Below are 20,331 nucleotides of genomic sequence, written 5' to 3' on the forward strand. Positions count from 1 at the left end.
TACGAAACCATTCACAGATAACAAAATGCTATTCTTTTGAAGGAAAGGCAGAAATTATTGCTGTATGTAGAATCTAGTATAAACACATACAGCACATGTACGTTTTCCCAGATATGCTAAAAAGAAGAGTTGCTTTTTTTTTTTTTTTTTCAAATGAGGACGAAAACCCTGTTTGTCATCTCACAGTTATCTTGGAGGGCAAGATGAACTTGTGGGTAAATGATGGCCAAGTTTAAGGGTCTGGCCAACTCTGCCTCCTTTGCCTAAACCAAGGACTCACAGCAATGACCTTACTGACATTTGATCTGACACTTGGTTGTACAGGATGCCTTTACTTTATAAAATGTGGCAATCCTCAATTTAGGAATCTATATGTGACCCCAGCCTGCCCAGAAAGTGAGATCCTGGCCTCCTAACACATGCATCAGGCTTTGGGTTCTCAGAGAGTTGAAGCCAGCAAGAGGCCTGGGAGTGGACTTACTTTTCTGTAGTCTTTTTGGAATGTGTCTGGGTCTGTGACAGTTGTATGCATGGGCTGGAAAGTTAGACTCAAACCACTGATCTTTGGAGACTCTGAGTCTCCAAAGTCTGTGAAGACAGACACTTTTCTGAGGAACTTTTAGGATCTTTTACCAGAGCTCAGACCCCTCTACTTAGTAGATCTCAGTGGCAAACCAGGCTTCAAGCCCAGCTGTGAGTTTTTACCTTTTTTTTTTTAATTTAGATGTTCCCTTCATTTACATTTCAAATGTTATCCCCTTTCCTATTTCCCCTCTGAAAATCCCCTATACCCTCCCACCTCCCCATGCTCCCCAACTCACCCACTCCCACTTCTTGGCCCTGGCCTTCCCCTATACTGGGGCATAGAACCTTCACAGGACCTAGGGCCTCTCCTCCCATTGATGGCCAACTAGGCCATCCTCTGCTACATATGCAGCTAGAGCCACGAGTACCTCTGTGTGCTTTCTTTGATTGGTGGTTTAGTCCCAGGGAGCTCTAGGGAGGAGGAGAAAGTCTGATATAAAATTTAATTGATGACATGCCAGAAACTAGGCACAGACCTCTGTCTAATTCATCTGTGACCTATGGTGTCATGCTAGCCAGTATTTTTTAAACAATTTTTTATTAGATATTTTCTTCATTTACATTTCAAATGCTATCCTGAAAGTCCCCTATACACTCCCCCTGCCCTGCTCCCCTACCCACCCACTCCTGCTTCCTGGCCCTGGCATTGCCCTGCACTGGGACATAAAATCTTTGCAAGACCAATGGCCTCTCCTCCCAATGATGGCCAACTAGGCCATATTCTGCTACATATGCAGCTAGAGACACGAGCTCTGGGGGTACTGGTGAGTTCATATTGTTGTTCCTCCTATAGGGTTGCAGACCCCTTCAGCTCCTTGGAGTTTTCTCTAGCTCCTTCATTGGGGACCCTGTATTCCATCCAATAGATGACTGTGAGCATCCACTTCTGTACTTGCCAGGCACTGGCATAGCTTCACAGGAGACAACTATATCAGGGTCTCCTGTCAGCAAAATCTTGTTGGTATATGCAATAGTGTCTGGATTTGGTGGTTGTTTATGGGATGGATCCCCAGGTGGGGCAGTCTCTGGATGGTCCTTCCTTCAGTCTCAGCTCCAAACTTTGTCTCTGTAACTCCTTCCATAGGTATTTTGTTCCCACTTCTAAGAAGGAACGAAGTCTTCCTTCAAACCATCCAGTGGGGAAAAAAAGACAGCATTTTCAACAAATGGTGCTGTCGCAACTGGCAGCTATCATGTAAAACCATATGAATTGATCTATTCTTATCTCCTTGCACAAAGCTCAAGTCTAAGTGGATCAAGGAACTCCACATAAAACCAGAGACACTGAAACTTATAAAGGAGGAAGTGGGGAAGAGCCTCGAAGATATGGGCACAGGGGAAAAAATCCTGAACAGAACAGCAATGGCTTGTGCTATAAGATCAAGAATCAACAAATGGGACCTCATAAAATTACAAAGTTTCTGCAAGGCAAAGGACACTGTCAATAAGACAAAAAAGCCACCAACAGATTGGGAAGAGTTTTTACTTTTAAAGGACTGAAACATAAAGGAATGCTCAAATATCTCACTCCCATTAGCTTCTTGGATCCTTGCCTCTCTAATATTTATGGCTTATCCTTCCAGCTTTTCTGGGAAAACACACTCAGTGTTTGTACTAGAATTCTATACACAACTCTAATTTCTGCCTTTCCTAAAGGCAAAAATAAAATAAAATAAAGAATAGCATTTTGTTTTCTTTTGTAAGTTAAATGTAAAACACACGAGCACAGACTGCACACACTGTGTATAAATATACATCACATACATATACCACGTTCACACACAAATGAGAGAGAAACGAGAGAGACAGAAAGACAGATATTTACCAGGAATGTTATTTATGAGTAGAAAATACACCTCATTTTACTCAGAAATTTTGGATTTTTCCAACTACATATGTTTTTCTGTGTTATATTTTTGGTATGGAAAAAATTCTTCCCAGGAATTTACATCATGACCTTGCAGATGCGAAGCCATGTACTCTGTCACTTAGCATATGCTATATGCTCTACTTATAAAAACATATTCCTTCTAAACATCCTAAATGATTACTGCCATGCACACAAAGGTCACTGAACACATCCCAACACAGCAGCTAAGAAATCATTCTGCACCCACATGTCACCTCCTGTGGCCTCAGAAAAGAAGACAAACATCCTCTTAGCAGTTGTGCATGCTTCACCCTGACACACATTTTGTAACTGTAGGTAATGCTCCTGTTGTCCATGTGAAATATTCAGAGTTCTATCGATTGGCTAACTGATGGAATGCAAACAGCTCTTACTCTTGGAGGTCAGTGATGGCGGTAGATTGTATTGATTTAGCAATTCTTCCTATAATCCAGAAGACACTGAGTGGAATCAAGGAAGGCTAGGTGTCTAGCCAATGGAAACTTAGAAGACTAGGAACCCACCTAATGGACTAAGCCACCCACTATTGTCAACTGCTTGATTAACCCAATTTGATTACATGAGTAATAGCCACATAACTATAGTAGAAAAGCCAGGCTGTTCTAGAGGTAGATGTGTACATACACTTCAAATCACACCTGCATTGTTAGTTTTCAATGTGCAAAATTACATTTTCCATGAGCAATAAAGCTGTTCAAATGGCATATGGCAAACCTTCATCACCATGTCACATTGCCTTCTAGCTCTTCGTGTCAAGTGATCCAACACTATTTCCAATGAACTACCAGTAATAGTCATGTATAGTGACTAACCTATGAAGCATGATTAAGTTATACATCACTTCTCAGGGGTAGATCAGACATGAAGCAGAGATCATGAATATAGACAAAATGTTTTGCCTTATGCTAGTGAAACATGATCAGTGGGTCGGTTTTTAAAAAGATCTTTCTCACATTAGACATGGAGTGTACTCATAAAAGATTTGATTCTACTATGGTTCATAGAGCCAAAGAGTCCATAGCCACAGTAACTACAAAATGAAGTTTTACTTAACACCAAGCAAATCTGTTGAAAGGTGGATGGCTTTCTTTCTTTTTTCTTTTTTTTTTTTGTGTATGTGTGTGTGTGTGTGATACATTATTTTTTTATATTTTTTATTACATATTTTCCTCAATTACATTTCCAATGCTATCCCAAAAGTCCCCCATAACCTCCCCCCCACTTCCCTACCCACCCATTCCCATTTTTTTGGGGGGGGGCCCTGGCGTTCCCCTGTACTGGGGCATATAAAGTTTGCAAGTCCAATGGGGCTCTCTTTCCAGTGATGGCCGACTAGGCCATCTTTTGATACATATGCAGCTAGAGTCAAGAGCTCCGGGGTACTGGTTAGTTCATAATGTTGTTCCACCTATAGGTTTGCAGATCGCTTTAGCTCCTTGAATACTTTCTCTAGGTCCTCCACTGGGAGCCCTGTGATCCATCCACTAGCTGACTGTGAGCATCCACTTCTGTGTTTGCTAGGCCCCGGCATAGTCTCACAAGAGACAGGTCTATCTGGGTCCTTTCAGCAAAATCTTGCTAGTGTATGCAATGGTGTCAGGGTTTGGAAGCTGATTATGGGGTGGATCCCTGGATATGGCAGTCTCTAGATGGTCCATCCTTTCGTCACAGCTCCAAACTTTGTCTCTGTAACTCCTTCCATGGGTGTTTTGTTCCCAATTCTAAGGAGGGGCATGGTGTCCACACTTCAGTCTTCATTCTTCTTGAGTTTCATGTGTTTGGCAAATTGTATCTTATATCTTTGGGTATCCTAAGTTTCTGGGTTAATATCCACTTATCAGTGAGTACATATTGTGTGAGTTCCTCTGTGATTGGGTTACCTCACTCAGGATGATACCCTCCAGGTCCATCCATTTGGCTAGGAATTTCATAAATTCATTCTTTTTAATAGCTGAGTAGTACTCCATTGTGTACCACATTTTCTGTATCCATTCCTCTGTTGAGGGGCATCTGGGTTCTTTCCAGCTTCTGGCTATTATAAATAAGGCTGCTATGAACATAGTGGAGCATGTGTCCTTATTACTGGTTGGGACATTTTCTGGATATATGCCCAGGGGAGGGATTGCTGGATCCTCTGGTAGTACTATGTCCAATTTTCTAAGGAACCGCCAGACTGATATCCAAAGTGGTTGTACAAGCTTACAATCCCACCAACAATGGAGGAGTGTTCCTCTTTCTCCACATCCTCGCCAGCATCTGCTGTCACCTGAATTTTTTATCTTAGCCATTCTGACTGGTGTGAAGTGGAATCTCAGGGTTGTTTTGATTTGCATTTCCCTGATGATTAAGGACGTTGAACATTTTTTTCAGGTGCTTCTCTGCCATTCGGTATTCCTCAGGTAAGAATTCTTTGTTCAGTTCTGAGCCCCATTTTTTAAAAAGCCATCCACCTTCTGAGATCTTCTTTAATTTCTTTCTTCAGAGACTTTAAGTTTTTGTCATACAGATCTTTCACTTCCTTAGTTAGAGTCACGCCAAGATATTTTTATTATTTGTGACTATTGAGAAGGGTGTTGTTTCCCTAATTTCTTTCTCAGCCTGTTTGTCCTTTGTGTAGAGAAAGGCTATTGACTTGTTTGAGTTTATTTTATATCCAGCTACTTCACTGAAGCTGTTTATCAGGCTTAGGAGTTCTCTGGTGGAATTTTTAGGGTCACTTATATATACTATCATATCATCTGCAAAAAGTGATAATTTGACTTCTTCCTTTCCAATTTGTATCCCCTTGATCTCCTTTTGTTGTCTAATTGCTCTGGCTAGGACTTCAAGTACAATGTTGAATAGGTAGGGAGAGAGTGGACAGCCTTGTCTAGTCCCTGATTTTAGTGGGATTGCTTCAAGCTTCTCACCATTTACTTTGATGTTGGCTACTGGTTTGCTGTTGATTGCTTTTATCATGTTTAGGTATGGGCCTTGAATTCCTGATCTTTCCAAGACTTTTATCATGAATGGATGTTGGATTTTGTCAAATGCTTTCTCAGCATCTATCGAGATGATCATGTGGTTTTTGTCTTTGAGTTTGTTTATATACTGGATTATGTTGATGGATTTCTGTATATTGAACCATCCCTGCATCCCTAGGATGAAACCTACTTGGTCAGGATGGATGATTGTTTTGATGTGTTCTTGGATTCGGTTAGCAAGAACTTTATTGAGGATTTTTGCTTCAATATTCATAAGGGATATTGGTCTGAAGTTCTCTATCTTTGTGGGGTCCTTTTGTGGTTTAGGTATCAGAGTAATTGTGGCTTCATAGAATGAGTTGGGTAGAGTACCTTCTGTTTCTATTTTGTGGAATAGTTTGTGTAGAACTGGGATTAGATCTTCTTTGAAGATCTGATAGAACTCTGCACTAAATCCAGCTGGTCCTGGGCTTTTTTTGGTTGGGAGACTATTAATGACTGCTTCTATATCTTTGGGGGATATCGGGCTGTTTAGATCATTAACCTGATCTTGATTCAACTTTGGTACCTGGTATCTGTCTAGAAACTTCTCCATTTCATCCAGGTTCTCCAGTTTTGTTGAGTATAGCCTTTTGTAGAAGGATCTGATGGTGTTTTGGATTTCTTCAGGATCTGTTGTTATGTCTCCCTTTTCATTTCTGATTTTGTTAATTAGAATGCTTTCCCTGTGCCCTCTAGTGAGTCTGGCTAAGGGTTTGTCTATCTTGTTGATTTTCTCAAAGAACCAGCTCCTCAATTGGTTGATTCTCTGAATAGTTCTTCTTGTTTCCACTTGGTTGATTTTGCCCCTGAGTTTGATTATTACCTGCCATCTACTCCTCTTGGGTGAATTTGCTTCCTTTTTTCTAGAGCTTTTAGGTGTGTTCTCAAGCTGCTAATGTATGCTCTCTCTAGTTTCTATTTGGAGGCACTAAGAGCTATGAGTTTTCCTTTTAGAAATGCTTTCATTGTGTACCATAAGTTTGGGTATGAAGTGGCTTCATTTTCATTGAACTCTAAGAAGTCTTTAATTTCTTTCTTTATTCCTTCCTTGACCAAGGTATCATTGAGAAGAGTGTTGTTCAGTTTCCACGTGAATGTTGGCTTTCTATTATTTATTTTGTAATTGAAGATCAGCCTTAGTGCATCGTGATCTGATAGGATGCATGGTACAATTTCAATATTTTTGAATCTGTTGAGGCCTGTTTTGTGACCTATTATGTGGTCAATTTTGGAGAAGGTACCATGAGGTGCTGAGAAAAAGGTGTATCCTTTTGTTTTAGGATAAAATGTTCTGTAGATATCTGTCAGATCCATTTGTTTCATAACTTTGTTAGTTTCACTGTGTCCCTGTTTAGTTTCTGTTTCCATGATCTGTCCATTGATGAAAGTGGTGTGTTGAAGTCTCCCACTATTATTGTGTGAGGTGCAATGTGTGCTTTGAGATTTACTAAAGTTTCTTTAATGAATGTGGCTGCCCTTGTATTTGGAGCATAGATATTCAGAATTGATAGTTCCTCTTGGAGGATTTTACCTTTGATGAGAATGAAGTGCCCCTCCTTGTCTTTTTTGATGACTTTGGGTTGGAAGTCAATCTTATCAGATATTAGGATGGCTACTCCAGCTTGTTTCTTCATACCATTTGCTTGGAAAATTGTTTTCCAGCCTTTCATTCTGAGGTAGTGTCTATCTTTTTCTCTGAGATGAGTTTCCTGTAAGCAGCAAAATGTTGGGTCTTGTTTGTGTAGCCAGTTTGTTAGTCTATGTCTTTTTATTGGGGAGTTGAGACCATTGATATTAAGAGATATTAAGGAAAAGTTATTGTTGCTTCCTGTTATTTTTGTTGTTAAAGTTGGCATTCTGTTCTTATGGCTGTCTTATTTTAGGTTTGTTGAGGGATTACCTTCTTGTTTTTTCTAGGGCGTGGTTCCCGTCCTTGTATTTGTTTTTTTCTGTTACTATCCTTTGAAGGGCTGGATTCCGGGAGAGGTAATGCGTGAATTTGGTTTTGTCGTGGAATACTTTGGTTTCTCCATCTATGGTAATTGAGAGTTTGGCTGGGTATAGTAGCCTGAGATGGCATTTGTGTTCTCTTAGTGTCCGTATAACATCTGTCCAGGCTCTTCTGGCTTTCATAGTCTCTGGTGAAAAATCTGGTGTAATTCTGATAGGCTTGCCTTTATATGTTATTTGACCTTTTTCCCTTACTGCTTTTAGTATTCTATCTTTATTTAGTGCATTTGTTGTTCTGATTATTATGTGTCGGGAGGAATTTCTTTTCTGGTCCAGTCTATTTGGAGTTCTGTAGGCTTCTTGTATGTTCATGGGCATGTCATTCTTTAGGTTTGGGAAGTTTTCTTCTATAATTTTGTTGAAGATATTTGCTGGTCCTTTGAGTTGAAAATCTTCATTCTCATCCACTCCTATTATCCATAGGTTTGGCCTTCTCATTGTGTCCTGGATTTCCTGGATGTTTTGAGTTAGGATCTTTTTGCATTTTGTATTTTCTTTGATTGTTGTGCCGATGTTCTCTATGGAATCTTCTGCACCTGAGATTCTCTCTTTCATCTCTTGTATTCTGTTGCTGATGCTCGAATCTATGGTTCCAGATTTCTTTCCTAGGGTTTCTAGCTCCAGTTTTGCCTCACTTTGAGTTTTCTTTATTGTGTCTACTTCCCTTTTTAGGTCTAGTATGGTTTTGTTCATTTCCATCACCTGTTTGTATGTTTTTTCCTCTTTTTCTGTAAGGACTTCTACCTGTTTGATTGTGTTTTCCTGTTTTTAAGGACTTGTAACTCTTTAGCAGTGTTCTCCTGTATTTCTTTAAGTGAGTTATTAAAGTCCTTCTTGATGTCCTCTACCATCATCATGAGATATGCTTTTAAATCCAGGTCTAGCTTTTCGGGTGTGTTGGGGTGCCCTGGACTGGGCGAAGTGGGAGTGCTGGGTTCTGATGATGGTGAGTGGTCTTGGTTTCTGTTAGTAAGATTCCTACATTTACCTTTTGCCATCTGGTAATCTCTGGAGTTAGTTGTTATAGTTGACTCTGTTTAGAGATTGTTCTTCTGGTGATTCTGTTACTGTCTCCCAGCAGACCTGGGAGACAGATTCTCTCCTCTGAGTTTCAGTGCTCAGAGCACTCTCTGCTGGCAAGCTCTCTTACAGGGAAGGTGCGCAGATATCTTGTGTTTGGACCTCCTCCTGGCCGAAGAAGAAGGCCCAAAGCAGGACCTTTCTCAGAAGCTGTGTTGCTTTGGCAAGTCCCAGAAGCTGTCAGCTTCTGTGGTGCAGACTCTCACCTGTGCAGACTAAATTCCTAAGTTCGGTGGAGTCCCGGAACCAAGGTGGCGCCTGCTGCTCCTGAGGCTGAGGCCATCCGAGCCAGGCGGACACCTGTCCTCTGGTCCGGATGGTGGCCGGCAGTCTGCGGCCCACAAAGGGTGCTGCCTCTGCGGCTCTGTGCCTCTGCCTGTCCCAGAAGCTATCCGGTTCTGTGGCGCACCCTCTCACCTGTTCAGACTAATTTCCTAAGTTTGGCAGAGTCCTGGAACCAAGGTGGCACCCACTGCTCCTGAGGCTGAGGCCTGCCAGTATACCTCTTAATCCCCAGAATATCTCAAAGCTCAATCCTTCAAGTGACACATTTCGGACTTGGGGAGCCCTGTCCATGTATAACCACTTTGGGAATAAACCTGTACTGCAAAATTCCTCAGTGATTGGCTTCCTGAATGGCCTGGTTACTTGACATGCTTACTGTGTCTTTCTTTTTCCATAGTAAAAGAAGCTCATATTCTTATCTACCCCAGCATCCATAGATGATCTGTTTCAAAATACAAATGAGGAGGCAGCTGAAAAAGTAACCACCTTCCTAGGACAGGCCACCAGACGAGAAGCCTAATCCTGAGATCCCAGATCACTGCTGGAAAAGACTACAGAGTCTTCATGAGGACCTGCAGGACACTGCTCCCTGGAGACACCTGCAGCATTCATCCAGATGGTCTTTGTGGGAGCCCTATAAATGAATGCCTTAAAAGTAAAAGTACAAAATAAAAAAAAGAAAGAAAGAAAGAAAGAAAGAAAGAAAGAAAGAAAGAAAGAAAGAAAGAAAGAAAGATGGCAGTTAACCTGTGATGAGAGGTGCTTAGGGCTGAGGGTGATGTCAGTCAGCCTCTGATTGGAACCTAGGAGCAGCATCCCCCTCTATCACCTTGCCTCTGAGGGTTGTTCTGGGAGACAGGGGTTATAATGATAGCTTTACTGCAGCCATATGCTCTTTAGTACCCATTTGGGCACCACACAAAGTGAATAAACTCTAAAATGCCTCCAGAGTATTATAGAAGGAAACTGGGGGTGATGTGAGGTGAATATGTCCCTGTTCATCCTTGATAGAAGTGTTTGGATATTTAAGTGAAGTTACAAAGCCTCCCTTCTCAATGCCTGTCTTAGCTCATTTTCTTTGGCTATTACTAAATACTTCAGACCAATGTTTTATAAGGATCAGAGGTTTTTTAAGCTGTAATTTTAGAGGCTAGGAGGCCCATGATTGAGGGATTGCATCTTAATGAGAATCTCTTTGCTGGCAGAGATTATCTATAAAGTTCCTTTGTGCTGCAAGTCTTGACACTATGAAAGGAGTGCATACTGACAAAGACAACTGGGCTCCATAATAGACCCATTCAACATGTCCCATTCAATCTATTCAATCTATTAGTCCATAAATTCACTTAAAGAAAAGCTCTCATGACCTAATCATTCCAAAAGGTTAAGTTTTTCTTCTTCTTCTTTTTTTTTTTTTTTTCTTTTCTAAGGTTAAGCTTCAGGTAAAGTTTTTCTGGGCACGATCAAAGCACAGCACTACCTGTCCCTGAACCCCAGAACCCCAGACTTTTATGAGGAAGGCATCTCTTTGCTGAGCTCAAGGAGAACGTTTGTGTATAGAACAGGGCTCTATTGTCTAGTTATCTCTGCTGCATTCCTCAGACTTTCCTTCCAAGCACACACTGCCCCTCAAGTTTTCCAGGGCCATCAGGTTGTCTCATATCAACTAAGACCTTCACAAGGACAGACATTATTCCCAGTTTGTGAGCTAACTATGCCACTTCTAGGCAAAGTCATTTAGAACAATTGCAATCTTCTTCCTAGAATAGTTTGATATATAATCAGCAGCTTTAATAATTTTATTAAAAGTACTGGACACTATGCCCCTCCTTAGATTTGGGAACAAAACACCCATGGAAGGAGTTACAGAGACGGAGTTTGGAGCTGAGATGAAAGGATGGACCATGTAGAGACTGCCATATCCAGGGATCCACCCCATAATCAGCATCCAAACGCTGACACCATTGCATACACTAGCAAGATTTTATTGAAAGGACGCAGATGTAGCTGTCTCTTGTGAGACTATGCCGGGGCCCAGCAAACACAGAAGTGGATGCTCACAGTCAGCTAATGGATGGATCATAGGGCTCCCAATGGAGGAGCTAGAGAAAGTAGCCAAGGAGCTAAAGGGATCTGCAACCCTATAGGTGGAACAACATTATGAGCTAACCAGTACCCCGGAGCTCTTGACTCTAGCTGCATATATATCAAAAGATGGCCTAGTCGGCCATCACTGGAAAGAGAGGCCCATTGGACTTGCAAACTTTATATGCCCCAGTACAGGGGAACACCAGGGCCAAAAAGGGGGAGTGGGTGGGCAGGGGAGTGGGGGTGGGTGGATATGGGGGACTTTTGGTATAGCATTGGAAATGTAAATGAGTTAAATACCTAATAAAAAATGGAAAAAAAAAAAGTACTGCCTAGAATTTGGTAAATGCTTGCCAGACATGGTATAAAAGTTCCACTGGTTCCACAGACTTATTCTACTTATTCAGTGGGTCATCAGCACCTTGGAGACAGAAAGGAAAAGATGGGGTCTCTGGCCATAATACAGATATGCAAGCAGATGAAATAGGATGTGGTATGTGCAGGACCAATTGTGAATATAGGGGCAAGAACAAGTAGAAGCACAAATATAAAGGTTATGGGTATCTCTTGATATTCTGGAGGTTTGCTACACACCCTTGTTTCCTTTAAATATCTATTAGGGGGTTATACCCCACTTAGATGATATAGTCACCAAATAAAAGACACAAAACCTTTTAGATTTATAATTAGCTTGACAAGCAATGTAGTTGGGCAGATATCAACCCTCTGTGCTATTATGTCTAATTCCCTGTGGTGATTCCTGAGGTGTTGCTTTCATATTCTGCCTGGACCACACCTACTGCATCAGGCATGATCATACACTCACAATCCACATTATCTCATGAAGACTTCCTTCTTCCTCCTCCTTGACTCTCCTTGTGGTTCCTGTCTTAGACCACAAACCCCAGAACCTTCACTCTGCCACACTCTCTTCTGCCCAGACCAAGCTGCAGGCATACTTTATTAATCAATTAGTGATAATGGGGGGAGGGGCAAGGATTACATAGCATCATTTGGTGTATGTGAAGAACTCCTTATAGTGGGGAAACCAGATAGTGGGGGCCATTATTTAGCACTAGAATACAATGCAGCACCAGGCCAAACCCCTACAAGTTTGCCTTTTGGAATATGGACCAAAAAGGGTGTCAGAGTCCATAGCACTAGAACTGAGAACTGAAGACTAACAATGAGCTCAATAAATGGAATACAAGGGAGAAATCTTTGTGTGCAGACTGGGAAACAAGAAATTGTGTTCATACCTCTGGAAACCTATAGTTTATAAGTATCACTAAATAGGAGGCAAATTATCTTAGATAGCAAACTGTGTTATATCCATGATGTCAAACACATGGGTTTATAGACTCTGAACATGTAGCGATGTCCTCAGAATAGAGGTCAAAAAGACTGCTTCATAGCAGTGTGGAAGCATAGGCGTGAGAACCTGGCAGGGGAACCAATGCTGCCAAGTTTTCAAATAAAAAACACTAACAGGAATCAGAGAGGTGCTTACAGAAGAGGAAAAGCAACTATAGATGTGCTCCCTTAATCCCAGCATTAGGAAAGAAGAGGCAGAAACATTCCTGCAAGCTCAGGACAGCCTACTCTAAATAGAAAGCCCCAGGCCAGTAAAAGATATTTAATGAGACCCTGTATATAAATGAATAAAGAAAATTAATAAAAACACAAAGGAAGATAGGCAGCATTGGGCTTGTTGAATAGTTGGACAAGGAAGGAGGAAGTAGCCATGACCCAGATGGATGACTTAGCCCAGCAGGCTAGAGACTGTGACAACAAGCAGGATGGGAAAACAGAAGGTAGAGGGCTTTAAGGAAACAGGATTTCTTCATTTTCTTGATTAATGTGTGTGTGTGTGTGTGTGTGTGAGAGAGAGAGAGAGAGAGAGAGAGAGAGAGAGAGAGAGAGAGAGAGAGAGAGAAAGAAAGAAAGAAGGAAGGAAGGAAGGAAGGAAAGAAAGAAAGAAAGAAAGAAAGAAAGAAAGAAAGAAAGAAAGAAAGAAAGAAAGAAAGAAAGAAAGAGAAAGAGAGAAAGAGAGCAGCCTACACATGGAAATTGGAAGTTAAATTTGTTGAAGTTAATTTAGTTCCACCCTTATGTGGGTTATAAAATTCAGGTCAGTAGCTTGACTGACAAGAATTTGCCCACATAGCTATAACACCAGCCCATATTAAATTTTTTGCTCTCTGTGGTGCTAGGGACTGAACTAGCAACCACTGAGCAACATCCGTAGCCTTTTTTTTTAAATTTTATTTTGAGGCAGTATCTCAGTAAGCATCCAAGGTTGCCCCTAAATGTTGTGTGTAGCCCAGGATAGGATCAAACTCCTTCAACTTCCCACATAGCTGTAATAACAAGCCTATAGACTATGTCCAGAGTGAATTTCAATTTTGACATGAAAAGTCAATATGAATGTCAAATACATATAGCCTAAAGTCATAGGTCTCAAGGAGGTTTACCAAAGGAGAAGAATCCCCAGGAATGCCAGTGCACAAGGGTGAATAGAAATGAAAGAGCCAACCATCCAGAGACTGCCCCACCTGGGGATCCATCCCATATACAATCACCAAACCCAGACACTATTGTGGATGCCAAAAAGAGCTTGCTGACAAGAGCCTGATATAACTGTCTCATGAGAGGCTCTGCCAGTGCCTGGCTAATACAGAAGTGGATGCTCACAGCCCCACTGTGATGAGCACAGGGTCCCCAATGAAAGAGCTAGAGAAAGAACCCAAGGAGCTGAAAGGGTTTGCAGCCTCAGAAGAGGAACAACAATATGAACCAACCAGTATCCCCAGAGCTCCCAGGGATTACACCACCAACCAAAGAGTAAACATGGAGGGACCCATGGCTCCAACTACATATGTAGCAGAGAATGCCTTGTCAGACATCAATGGGAGGAGAGGCCCTTGGTCCTGTGAAGGCTTCATGCCCCAGTGTAGGGGAATGCCAGGGCCAGGAAGCAAGAGTAGGTGGGTTGGTGAGCAGGGGGATGGGGGAGGGAATAAGGGGTTTTCAGAGGGGAAACCAGGAAAGGGGATAACATTTGAAATATAAATAAAATATCTAAGAAAGAGAGAGGGAGAGAGGGAGAGAGAGAGGGGGGGGGGAAGGAGGAAGGAAGGAAGGAAGGAAGGAAGGAAGGAAGGAAGGAAGGAAGGAGCCAGCAGCTAAGAGAGGCCAAAGAGGCCTGACAGGTTGAGGAATGGGTTATTAAAAACAAAGAAGAAGGGCTAATGCTATAAAAGGACCTAAGGACCTGAGTGGTTTGGGGCCATGAAGATTCCCTGTTGAACAGAAGTGGGTGGCAAGAGTTGAGTACAGCAGACTTCAAATAGAGGTGGATTGTGGTCAGTTTGGCAGACAGTAATTTGGTTTTCCAGGAGAGTGAGAAGTCACAAGTGTGAGTCGATTTACTGGAGTGATGAATGGCAGGGAAATGGGGTCACATATTAAGACTCTATGACCAGGTAGAAGCACCAGGGTAGGGAACAGAGCAAGGCTAGCATGGCCTGGTCCAAAGACCCATGAGCTGAAGAATTCAAGCTGGGCAGCCCCAGAAGTTGCTGGAGAGGTAGGCAGGGCATTTGAGAACATTCAACAGAAGTGAAGTTAGAAAATCAGGCCTTCTCACTGAGACACCTAGAGGATGATCTGGTGAGAACAGAGTGAGTTGAGCCACCAAGATGACATCAAGAGAAGGCAGGGAATGACTGAGACAAAAAGGCAAGATAGCATGATCAAACCAGTGGAGGCAAAGTGCATTTGAAGGTAACCTGCCTCTATTAAACCCTAGGCTTCCTGAGCCTTATTTGCATTAGCCCAGATGTGCAGCACTTTTGGAACAGTTCAGAACCTCATCTGTGGCCTTTTCCCAGAGTGTCCATTCCTTCAGGAAACAGGCACAGCATCCAACATGGCATGGAGGACCTCAGCTGCAAGGGCATTCACAACCTAGGAGTCCTTACTACCAGGCCTCATAGCTGAACCTTGGGCAGAAGCACTCACTCACCAGTTGGCCAAGATCAGGAAGACTGGGCCACAAGACTCTCTGGTTACCTGAAACGTGTCTCTTGACTTTGTTCAGTGTGAAACAATAGGGTTGTGGCCAAATAAAACTGGGCCAGAGCCTGGGGCATCTCAAGGCAGGGGCCAGGTGACAAGGTTGGAGGTTAAAGGCTCAGGACATCTGAGACCAAAGAGGAGAAACCTGTAAGACAGGAGCAGGGACTGGGAATCAGTCTAAGGGGCAGAGACTGCATCTGTGCAAGTAGGGGTTGGAGGGTAAAGGCTCAGGACATCTGAGACCAAAGAGGAGAAGCCTGTAAAACATGGGCAGGGACTGGGAATCAGGCTAAGGGGCAGAGATTGCACCTGTGAGAGTAGTGCATCCTTGGTTAGACTACTCAGGCCCTGGTGCAGTGTAAGAGAGGTGAGGAGAAGGATAGGTCTAGGGAAAAAGTCAAGAGACTTGTGTCATACCCCCAAGGAAACCAATCTGCTACTTTTACCCCAACAACTTCTTTATTTCTTATCTAACCCTATCATAATGTACCATACCCATTCATTCTGTTTCCATGAGAGAGTACCTAACAACACACTAAGCCAAGACTCCTGGCATTAGTCCCCTGGCAATGGAACAGCATCTCATCTGAGGCAGGTGGGAGGAAGGACAGGTCCAAAAGGTTCCAAAGCCCTGGAGGAGACATGGCTTGTGCTCAGAGAAAGGAGAATTGTTCTCCAAGCACCCCAGGCCAGGCTACTTGACATTGACATCAGTCATTAACAGAGTCTGTGGCCCAGAAAGTGGGGACCATAACCCCATCACACCTCATTGGCCAGTTGCTCTTGATGACACTCAGATCATTTTCAAATTCCTCTGAGCTCTGCCAAGGTATCACGAGCAGGCAAAAGACATAATGACTGGCTTTTGCCTAATCTACACTGGCAGAGCCATGTTGGCTTGCTTTCTGCTATCTCTTTATTATACTTGAGGCTTTCTGCTATCTCTTTATTATACTTGAGGCTTTCTGCTATCTCTTTATTATACTTGAAGCCTTTACTCGTCCTTAGGACATTTTTATGGACATTTACGAAGAAGACTTGCCTGGGAATGAATCCTAGTGAGTAGAGTGTTAGTTTCCACACTGTCGGCCCCGTGTTTGATCTCTAGCAATGCATAAAATCTGATAGGAAGTTTAGCTTTAATTTCTAACTTTACCCAATCTAGAATTACCTGCAGAGGCTCTCAATGAGACATTGGCTACATTAGGTTGATCTGTGGGTCTATCTTTTAAGGGATGTCCTAATTAATTAATGTGGGCAGACTCAGACCACTGAGGGCCAACCATTCTCTAGGCATGGGTTCCTGAACTATTTAGGAGTAAAGAAATTGTCTTTATGAGACCAAGCAATATGGTGTCACAGGTATCAAAATATTTACCAGATTAGAACTGATAAGAGGTTTAATAAAAATGTATATTACAGGAGAAACAGAAACATAGGAAATTCTCAAAAAAATATCTGTGCTAAGATGGAAGAGGAGTCCTTTTATATCAGGGGGCAAGTCCCTCAGTCTTTACCCATGATCCATTTTTGTGATATCATATCTATACAGACAGGGAATGCTCATCTCATTATCCTTACAATCTAATAAACCTATAGGGGTGATTAGGGGATACCATGATCCATAAGGTATCGTGAATTATGGAATAAGAATTACAGCAAGTCAGGTTCTGAGGTCAAAGTGGGGGCAGGGTTCATTCATTATGGACCTTCTTGTTTCTATAGCTTCCCCATGACAGATCAGCAAGGTCAAGTCACTTACACAAGATCAAGGTTTTCATTCTCCTGAGACTTCTTCAAAGCTGACAAGGGATACTGGGATGACTGGCAATGCTGGTCTGTCATACTGATGTAGGACCCTAAATCATGAAAGATTTTAGTTGCATTTTAAAGTGGGGAAGGGGTGGTTATCACAGACAGTACTGTGGCCTGGTTTCTGGGGTGTGAGGCAGGCACTGAAACTGATGATAACAGATGATATTCCTAAACTCATTTCATCTGGAGCTTAATGGTTTGTAACCTGGAAGATAGCAACCAAAGTAAAAGATTCAGGAAGCAAGGAAGACTTAACACCAGTGTGTAGATTCAGGCTGGACAGTGGCCAGGAGAGCAGCCCTTGTTCCCTCTCAGAGCTGCCAGGCTTGTATCCTCCCACAGAAATGGGTTTTCAGAAAAATACTGTTTGAAGCTTGCCTTTACAAATCAAACCTTCATACAACCTGTAACCAGGTGAATAATGAGCTGTGCAATGAACTACATAAACACTGTATATTCGACCTGCTGAGAATTAATCAAGATAAACAGAGTAATGAATCTTACTGTACTTTGGATTTCCAAAGTAATTAACTAACTCCTACAATCTCAGATGAACACCCAGCCTCAATTGCACCATGCTCCCTGTTTTTCCTTTGTGACCCATTTGTTCCCAACTCAGAACAATATGTGTGTTGTAAGATGTGGTGACAAGATCTAAGTCATTTGCTGCGGGAAGCATCTAAGTATTGAAAACAACACCCTGTCCAAAAAAAAATTAAAATTAAAAAACAAAATATGTTGGGAGCCGCGCCCACATTCGCCGTTACAAGATGGCGCTGACAGCTGTGTTCTAAGTGGTAAACAAATAATCTGCGCATGTGCCAAGGGTATCTTATGACTACTTGTGCTCTGCCTTCCCCGTGACGTCAACTCGGCCGATGGGCTGCAGCCAATCAGGGAGTGACACGTCCGAGGCGAAGGAGAATGCTCCTTAAGAGGGACGGGGTTTCGTTTTCTCTCTCTCTTGCTTCTTGCTCTCTTGCTTCTTACACGCTTGCTCCTGAAGATGTAAGAAATAAAGCTTTGCCGCAGAAGATTCTGGTCTGTGGTGTTCTTCCTGGCCGGTCGTGAGAACGCGTCTAATAACAATTGGTGCCGAATTCCGGGACGAGAAAAAACTCGGGACTGGCGCAAGGAAGATCCCTCATTCCAGAACCAGAACTGCGGGTCGCGGTAATAAAGGTTCCCGTAAAGCAGACTGTTAAGAAGGATTCAACTGTATGAATTCAGAACTTTTCAGCTGGGGAACGAGAGTACCAGTGAGTACAGCTTTACGAGGTAAGTCCGATCTTGAACTTTCTAACGAAATTCAAGACAGTCTATCAGAAGTAAAGTGGAATATGTTTGGCCTTGAATTTTTTCTGGTGTTAGGAGCCCTTTTGTTCCTTTTCACATGTTATCAAGTGATTAAGATAGGGCTGAAAATTCTAGAGGAAATTCAGGACAAGCTATCAGAAGTAAAGCGGGGAGAGAGAGTAGGAGCAAAGAGGAAATATGGTACACAAAATAAGTATACAGGCCTTTCCAAGGGTCTTGAACCCGAGGAAAAGTTAAGGTTAGGTAGGAATACCTGGAGAGAGATTAGAAGAAAAAGAGGAAAAAGGGAAAAGAAGAAAGATCAATTAGCGGAGGTCTCTAGGAGATACTCGTCACTAGATGAGCTCAGGAAGCCAGCTCTTAGTAGTTCTGAAGCAGGTGAAGAATCCTCCTCTGAGGAAACAGACTGGGAGGAAGAAGCAGCCCATTACCAGCCAGCTAATTGGTCAAGAAAAAAGCCAAAAGCGGCTGGCGAAGGCCAGTTTGCTGATTGGCCTCAGGGCAGTCGGCTTCAAGGTCCGCCCTATGCGGAGTCCCCGCCCTGCGTAGTGCGTCAGCAATGCGCAGAGAGATGCGCAGAGAGGCAGTGCGCAGAGAGGCAGTGCGCAGACTCATTCATTCCCAGAGAGGAACAAAGGAAAATACAACAGGCATTTCCGGTCTTTGAAGGAGCCGAGGGTGGGCGTGTCCACGCTCCGGTAGAATACTTACAAATTAAAGAAATTGCCGAGTCGGTTCGTAAATACGGAACCAATGCTAATTTTACCTTGGTGCAGTTAGACAGGCTCGCTGGCATGGCACTAACTCCTGCTGACTGGCAAACGGTTGTAAAAGCCGCTCTCCCTAGTATGGGCAAATATATGGAATGGAGAGCGCTTTGGCATGAAGCTGCACAAGCGCAGGCCCGAGCAAACGCAGCTGCTTTGACTCCAGAGCAGAGAGATTGGACTTTTGACTTGTTAACGGGTCAGGGAGCTTATTCTGCTGATCAGACAAACTACCATTGGGGAGCTTATGCCCAGATTTCTTCCACGGCTATTAGGGCCTGGAAGGCGCTCTCTCGAGCAGGTGAAACCACTGGTCAGTTAACAAAGATAATCCAGGGACCTCAGGAATCCTTCTCAGATTTTGTGGCCAGAATGACAGAGGCAGCAGAGCGTATTTTTGGAGAGTCAGAGCAAGCTGCGCCTCTGATAGAACAGCTAATCTATGAGCAAGCCACAAAGGAGTGCCGAGCGGCCATAGCCCCAAGAAAGAACAAAGGCTTACAAGACTGGCTCAGGGTCTGTCGAGAGCTTGGGGGACCTCTCACCAATGCAGGCTTAGCGGCCGCCATCCTCCAATCTCAGAACCGCTCCATGAGCAGAAATGATCAGAGGACATGTTTTAATTGCGGAAAGCCTGGGCATTTTAAGAAAGATTGCAGAGCTCCAGATAAACAGGGAGGGACTCTCACTCTTTGCTCTAAGTGTGGCAAGGGTTATCATAGAGCTGACCAGTGTCGCTCTGTGAGGGATATAAAGGGCAGAATTCTTCCCCCACCTGATAGTCAATCAACTGATGTGCCAAAAAACGGGTCATCGGGCCCTCGGTCCCAGGGCCCTCAAAGATATGGGAACCGGTTTGTCAGGACCCAGGAAGCAGTCAGAGAGGCGACCCAGGAAGACCCACAAGGGTGGACCTGCGTGCCGCCTCCGACTTCCTATTAATGCCTCAAATGAGTATTCAGCCGGTGCCAGTGGAGCCTATACCATCCTTGCCCCCGGGAACCATGGGCCTTATTCTCGGCCGGGGTTCACTCACCTTGCAGGGCTTAGTAGTCCACCCTGGAGTTATGGATTGTCAACATTCCCCTGAAATACAGGTCCTGTGCTCAAGCCCTAAAGGCGTTTTTTCTATTAGTAAAGGAGATAGGATAGCTCAGCTGCTGCTCCTCCCTGATAATACCAGGGAAAAATCTGCAGGACCTGAGATAAAGAAAATGGGCTCCTCAGGAAATGATTCTGCCTATTTGGTTGTATCTTTAAATGATAGACCTAAGCTCCGCCTTAAGATTAATGGAAAAGAGTTTGAAGGCATCCTTGATACCGGAGCAGATAAAAGTATAATTTCTACACATTGGTGGCCCAAAGCATGGCCCACCACAGAGTCATCTCA

The sequence above is a fragment of the Mus musculus genome, chromosome 13 (genome assembly GCF_000001635.26).
Source record: "Mus musculus strain C57BL/6J chromosome 13, GRCm38.p6 C57BL/6J".
Classification (NCBI taxonomy): Eukaryota; Metazoa; Chordata; class Mammalia; order Rodentia; family Muridae; genus Mus; species Mus musculus.